The sequence below is a fragment of the Suncus etruscus genome, chromosome 16, assembly GCF_024139225.1.
Source record: "Suncus etruscus isolate mSunEtr1 chromosome 16, mSunEtr1.pri.cur, whole genome shotgun sequence".
Lineage (NCBI taxonomy): Eukaryota > Metazoa > Chordata > Mammalia > Eulipotyphla > Soricidae > Suncus > Suncus etruscus.
Genome location: NC_064863.1, coordinates 48,252,799 through 48,258,616, shown reverse-complemented (window position 1 = coordinate 48,258,616; position 5,818 = coordinate 48,252,799). Strand labels below are relative to the sequence as shown.

General features: G+C 32.6%; 1 non-coding gene across 1 annotated transcript; it reads right to left on the bottom strand.

Moving 5' to 3' along the window:
• Positions 1-2,726: 2,726 nt before the first annotated feature.
• LOC126032976 (U6 spliceosomal RNA) lies at positions 2,727-2,833 on the bottom strand. Its single transcript, XR_007504133.1, has one exon. It is a non-coding gene; the product is annotated as a U6 spliceosomal RNA (small nuclear RNA).
• Between the last annotated feature and the right edge of the window lie 2,985 nt (positions 2,834-5,818).

The window sequence follows — 5,818 nt, the reverse complement described above, 5'->3', positions numbered from 1 at the left end:
TTTATATTACAATTATAAATTTATACTCTTAGAACAGGTATAACTGAAGATTTATGAACCTTATCAAACATTACGAATTTCTACAGTTCTAACCATCTGCTTTGAAATATCTCTCAGCCACTTTACTTTTAAGCCTGAGTGGTTGAAAATCAAGCACAACAGAAAAAGTTTTTTAAAGATCTACCACACTTATATCATCATCTATGTTATCTAATCACTCAAATATGAACATTGTACTGACGTAAGGAAACCTATATTAATGTCATTAAGTAGTTAATTTTTCTAGGATATGCATGGTTGTTATTATTAATTTTCAAATAGTCCTCATATTTCTTTGTCCAGGGAAAGTCAGCAGTAATGTTAAAAAAAAAAACCACCAAGAAACTAAAATCTGAAAGCACAGAGAAAATGTCACCAGCTGTAGACAGTAAAATCTATTCTACCTGACTAGCTACATGTCAAAAAATCAATGTCTGTCCCAAGAGATGAACATGAACTAGTGCGTGAAAAGCTGCGTGTTCAAGATTATTAAGATTGCTAAGTGATAATTCACGAAACACTGAACCAAAAGTTACTGTCTTGCTTCTTTCCCAACATTCAGTTCATGGTGAGGAACTTTGTCCTTGACTTAAAAGTTTAAATTTCTGCCTTTGTCCTCTGTACTTGTATCCAGGATAAGTTTGTGCTTTTAACAAATATATTTGCTCAATTTTTATTTACACAAACTCGAGACAAACATTGATACGATATAACAGCAATGCAATGAGATATATTACCCCTTCCTTCAAGGAACTTACAAAATAATGGTAAATAGGCAGTGGTTTGACAGTCTTAAAAGAAAGGTCATTTCTGAAAGGATCAGAACAGAAGAACTATTTCAATATGACTTTTAGTATGATGCGGGAATGAACTATCATTTAAATAAAAATAGTGTCAGGAGACATAGTTGAAAAGACAGCAATAAGCTTGATGAAGATTTCTGAATATGAAACTAAAGATACTGAATTTTTTTATAAAGCCAAAGATAATATTGCACTGGACTAAAAACTCATTGGAGCATGACAGGGCTATCAAGCAGCAACATTGATTATAAGGTGATTAACTATTTCGGGGATGACTAAGTGACTGTGTGGTAATGGAAATAAAGTGATAGATCAATAACAGGATTTGACAGGATCTGAGTAATTAAATTGAACATGGAGGTTTTAGAAGTCATAGAATTCTAGCTTCAAATTTACTGAACCACAGAATGGAAGATTTTGAGATAAGAATTCAATGGTATGGGGGAGAGTGGAGCAATTGTACAGTAGGTAGGATGTTTGCCTTACTTTCTCCTGAGGAGTAATACCTTCCAGGAGTAATACTTCTCAGGAGTAATATCTCAGTGCAGGGCCAAAATTATCCCTCTGGACAATTTTCAAAAACTAAAAATAAGATTCCTATGTGGGCTGAGAAAACGGTTATTGCATGGCATAGAATTATGCTATCATCTAAAAGACTATAGAATATCTTATTAAGTCAAATCTTTTTGTACAAAGTAGCAATTCCAATCAAGCTAACTTTAATGACACCTATGTTTTTAAATTGCATGGATAACTAAATTTGTTGTTTTTATATACTCAATTTTACATCTCAAGTTGAAGGTTTGTGGTGACTCCATGTCAAGCAAATCTATCAGTGTATTCATCCATGTGTCATTTGATGCCTAGTGTCACATTTTAGCAATTCTTGCAATATTTTTAACTTTTTCACTATTGTTATACATGTAATAGTGGACTTTGATTAGTATTCTTTGAGATTAGCATGATGCTACTAATAGCAATAGTAGCTATTTCTAGCTAGAAATTATTAAGTTTAATGAGGAGAGTGTGACAAAAGCTGAGATATGGCAGAACCTAGGCCTATCTTCCAGTTTTCTAGGGTATAAATGGCAAAGTACTTGAAGGAATGAAAAGGGCTTTTCTAGCAAATCCATAGAAGAAGAACTATTTTATTACTAACAAGGAGAAAATTTTAGGGGTCTAGAGAGAACAAATCAGCATCAGTATATTCTATGTCAAAGTCTTATCTTCCTTCAATATTGTCAATTCTAGGAGAGCTAAGGAAGCTGCAGAAAGAAAATAAAATCTTGACTTTTGTAACAACTTGGACTGAGCCAAAGAAAGACATGTTAAATAAAATTAGAAGGAGGAGGAAAAATATTAGGTAATCTCACTCTCATGTGGCACATAAAACAACAAAGTAAGATTTCATCTTCTCTTATAACTGGGTGATTTCCATTGTGTTTATTTACCACAAATTCTCTATCTACCTCTTGGGTTGTTTTCATATCCTGGCTATTAACAATAGTGTTGCATTGAACATAGGTGTTCATATATCTTTCCAATTTAATAGTTTTATGTTCTTGAGATTGATGCCAATGATTGGGGTCACTGGAATATGCAGTTCTATTTTTAATTTTTTAAGAAATTGCCATAGTATTTTCAACAGAGGATGAAACAGGCTAGTTCTGGTCATTTTTGTTTGTTTTAAGGGGAAATGGGTTCTGGGCACTACGTCAGTACTCAGGGTTTATTTTCGGTGGGGCTTTGGGGATCCCATAGGGATAGGTATTAAATTTGAGTCAATTATGTACAAAGCAAAACCCCTATTGCTGTGCTATCTCTCTATCTCCAATTTCTAGGGTTTTTTATGTAGGCTATTCTTTTTCCTTTCTTTCTTTTAAAAAAAGTATGGAGTTTTTCACGAATTTGCGTGTCATCCTTGCGCAGGGGCCATGATAATCTTCTCTGTATCGTTCCAATTTTAGTATATATGCTGCCAAAGCGAGCACTATGTAGGCTATTCTTACTGCTATGACTCACTGTTCTTTTGATTTTTATTTCCCCAGTAATAATAAAATAGCACTTTTTTATATTTCTACTGGTATGTGTTCTTTGAGAAAATGTTTATTTATTCTCTCCATTATCTATAGATTTTGAATGTGAGCCATTTATTTCATGTACACAAGGTGAATATTTTGCATTTAGTAGAATGTTTTAATTTTGTTCTTAACTTACTTCATAATACAAAAATGTTTTAGTTTGACATAGTCAAAATTGTTATATTTTGCCTTTGTTATATTTCCCAATGATTGATCTGTTAAAGACAGCTTTCAAGTCAGTATTTTGGAGCTTTTTTATGTTTACCTAAGAGATATGTTATGGATTCTGCCATAATATCAAGGTATCTCATCTTTCAAATTAACATTTGTATATATATGCCACAAGATGGGGAAAAGTTTCATTTTTATTGCCAGTGACTATTCAGTTTTCCAGACATTTATTGAAGAGGCATTCTTTCCTCCACTTAATCTATTTAGTTTTTTTGTTATTTATATAAGAAGTATATATATATCTGGGGGTATACTCCTGGGCTTTAAATACCATTTAATTAACCTGAATGTCTACTTTTATTTGATTACTGTAATATGGCATCCAACTATTAACCCCAAACAAAGATCTTCCCCTATTGGATTCTGGTCTGGGGGTATGCTTCTGGGCTCTAAGTTACATTCCATTAACCTGAAAGTCTACTTTTATTCTTTTACTATAAAATGACACCCAGCTATTAACCCAAAACAAAGGTCTTCCCCTGTTGGATTAATGGGTCCTGCCCTACCCAGTATTCATTCTCTGCCTTAAAGTGTGATTTAGTGATTGTATTACTGGGTCCCTTCCTACTTAATCTTCATTCTCCACCCTAGGGTATGGTCTGGATTTTGCTAATTAAAGCCTGGATTACAGGAAGGCAGTGCATTCATTCTCCAGTCTTCCTCCACTAAGATGCCTTCCTTTTTAGGAACAGAAGGCTTGTGTGTTTTATTTCTTGATTTGATTATTAAAATTTCTGGACACATTCTTGCCCCCTTTTAATGCAGGATTATTCTCTGCATTAATATTTGCTTTCAGACCTTAATCTCTCAGGTTCTGGTTTTGGAATCTGAGGCTTCCTTTGCATTCCCCTATCTTCCTATCCTTTAATATGTAAAAGCCCACCTAGATCACTCTACCTTTCCCTTCCTGATGGAATTAGTACTGGGAGAATAAAGAAAGTGCAATTTGCTTTAGGGCACTGAGAAACCAGGAGACAAAAAACAAATTGACTCCATAATTCTTTCCTTACTGGCTTGATTTATTAATTCTTTGTAGCTATCCTACCTGCTTCAGACCAATTTGGGGTTGGAAATACAATGTGTGGGGTGATTTCACAATGGGGGGGGCTTATTTTACACAATACCATTCTATTCTATTTTGACTGTTACAGATTTATATTATAGTTTGAAGTTAGAAAATGCCATGCCACCTGTATCTTTGTTTTCATAATTGTTTTTGGTTATTTGGTGAGTTGATAGTTTTATAAAATTTTAGCACATTTTAGTCTATGACTGTCCATAAATGTTTCTAGTGAAATTAGATTAAATGAATTTGTATATTCTTAGGAAACATGATCCTTTTAATAATATTTTCTTCCAATTCATTAACATGGAATATTCGTTCATTTCCTGTGACTTCTGATTATTTAACAGTGATTTGAACTTTTGGTACTTAAGTCTTTCACATCCTTTTGTTAAATTTGTTCTGGGTAATTGAACAATTGTGATAATATTTAAAATTGGGTTGTTTCCTTAATTATTCTTCTTTTATATATAATTGCAACTGATTATGTGTGTTGTGTGTGTTGCTAATGCTGAGCAATGTGTCTTTATGTAAAAAGTTTTAGAGAAGCAAATGTCCTCTGGAATTAACAACATCTCTCTGAAACTAAAGCAAGCACAATTTCAATAGGATAGCAAAGACATGAGCAAGATTATTGAGGGCAGAAGTGTGAGCACAAAGTGAGAAAGAGATGAACACAGTTATTGTCATACCTCAGAAGAAACAGATCCCACTTATGCATATCCTATTTTTATGCATGTCATTAAGTAACCAGTGGAATTTGTCACAGTCCTAAGATTACCTTTCATTTACATCTTGATAATTTAAATGATGAATTCTGGATATACATGACATTTTATTCAAATAAGAATATCCCAGGCTCATGCTGATTATAAATACAGTTTTTTTTCTATCAAGTCAATATAAACTAGAAAAAAGAAAATGAACACTAGGTGCATTTATATGATAAAGTGTCAATTTGTAGAATATAACTATGGAATGGTTTTATTCTCAATGTAATTTTACTTTAATAACTTATTTTATAACTACTTTAACTAGTCAAGAACTTCTTTTGCTTGTGAGCAACCAAATTACCCTCAGTACCATGAGTATTCTTTTGACACTCAACTCTCTGACAAGATAAGACACCTCCACACATAGCAATTCTTACAGGCTAAATAGAATTTGATACAAACTCTTTATTTATTTAGAGAAGGCTGACATTTTCTCAAGTACAAACTTCTGTTTCTAAGCAACAAGTCAAATAGTCCAAATTATGCTTTGGGGGCTATAAATTCAGAATTTCACTCCTAAAATTGTTTCTGACTTGGAAATTTTAAAATTCACAAGCCTTTTAATTCTAGCTTGACTAAGTAATAAAATAATTTTATAAATCATAGCTGAAATTATATACATATGGAATAAGTATAAGTCAAATATTAAAAATAAAAGTCTTTCCCATTGAACCACATAATGTCTAGCTTACCCAAGCCCAGAATTTTCAAATATCCTAACATGAGCCTGAAAATATTCTGAGTCTGATAGACTAGAAATCATTAATAATTGGGGGAAAAAATGCTTTCAAAAATCACACAAAAATTCTATCAACTCAGTACAATTCA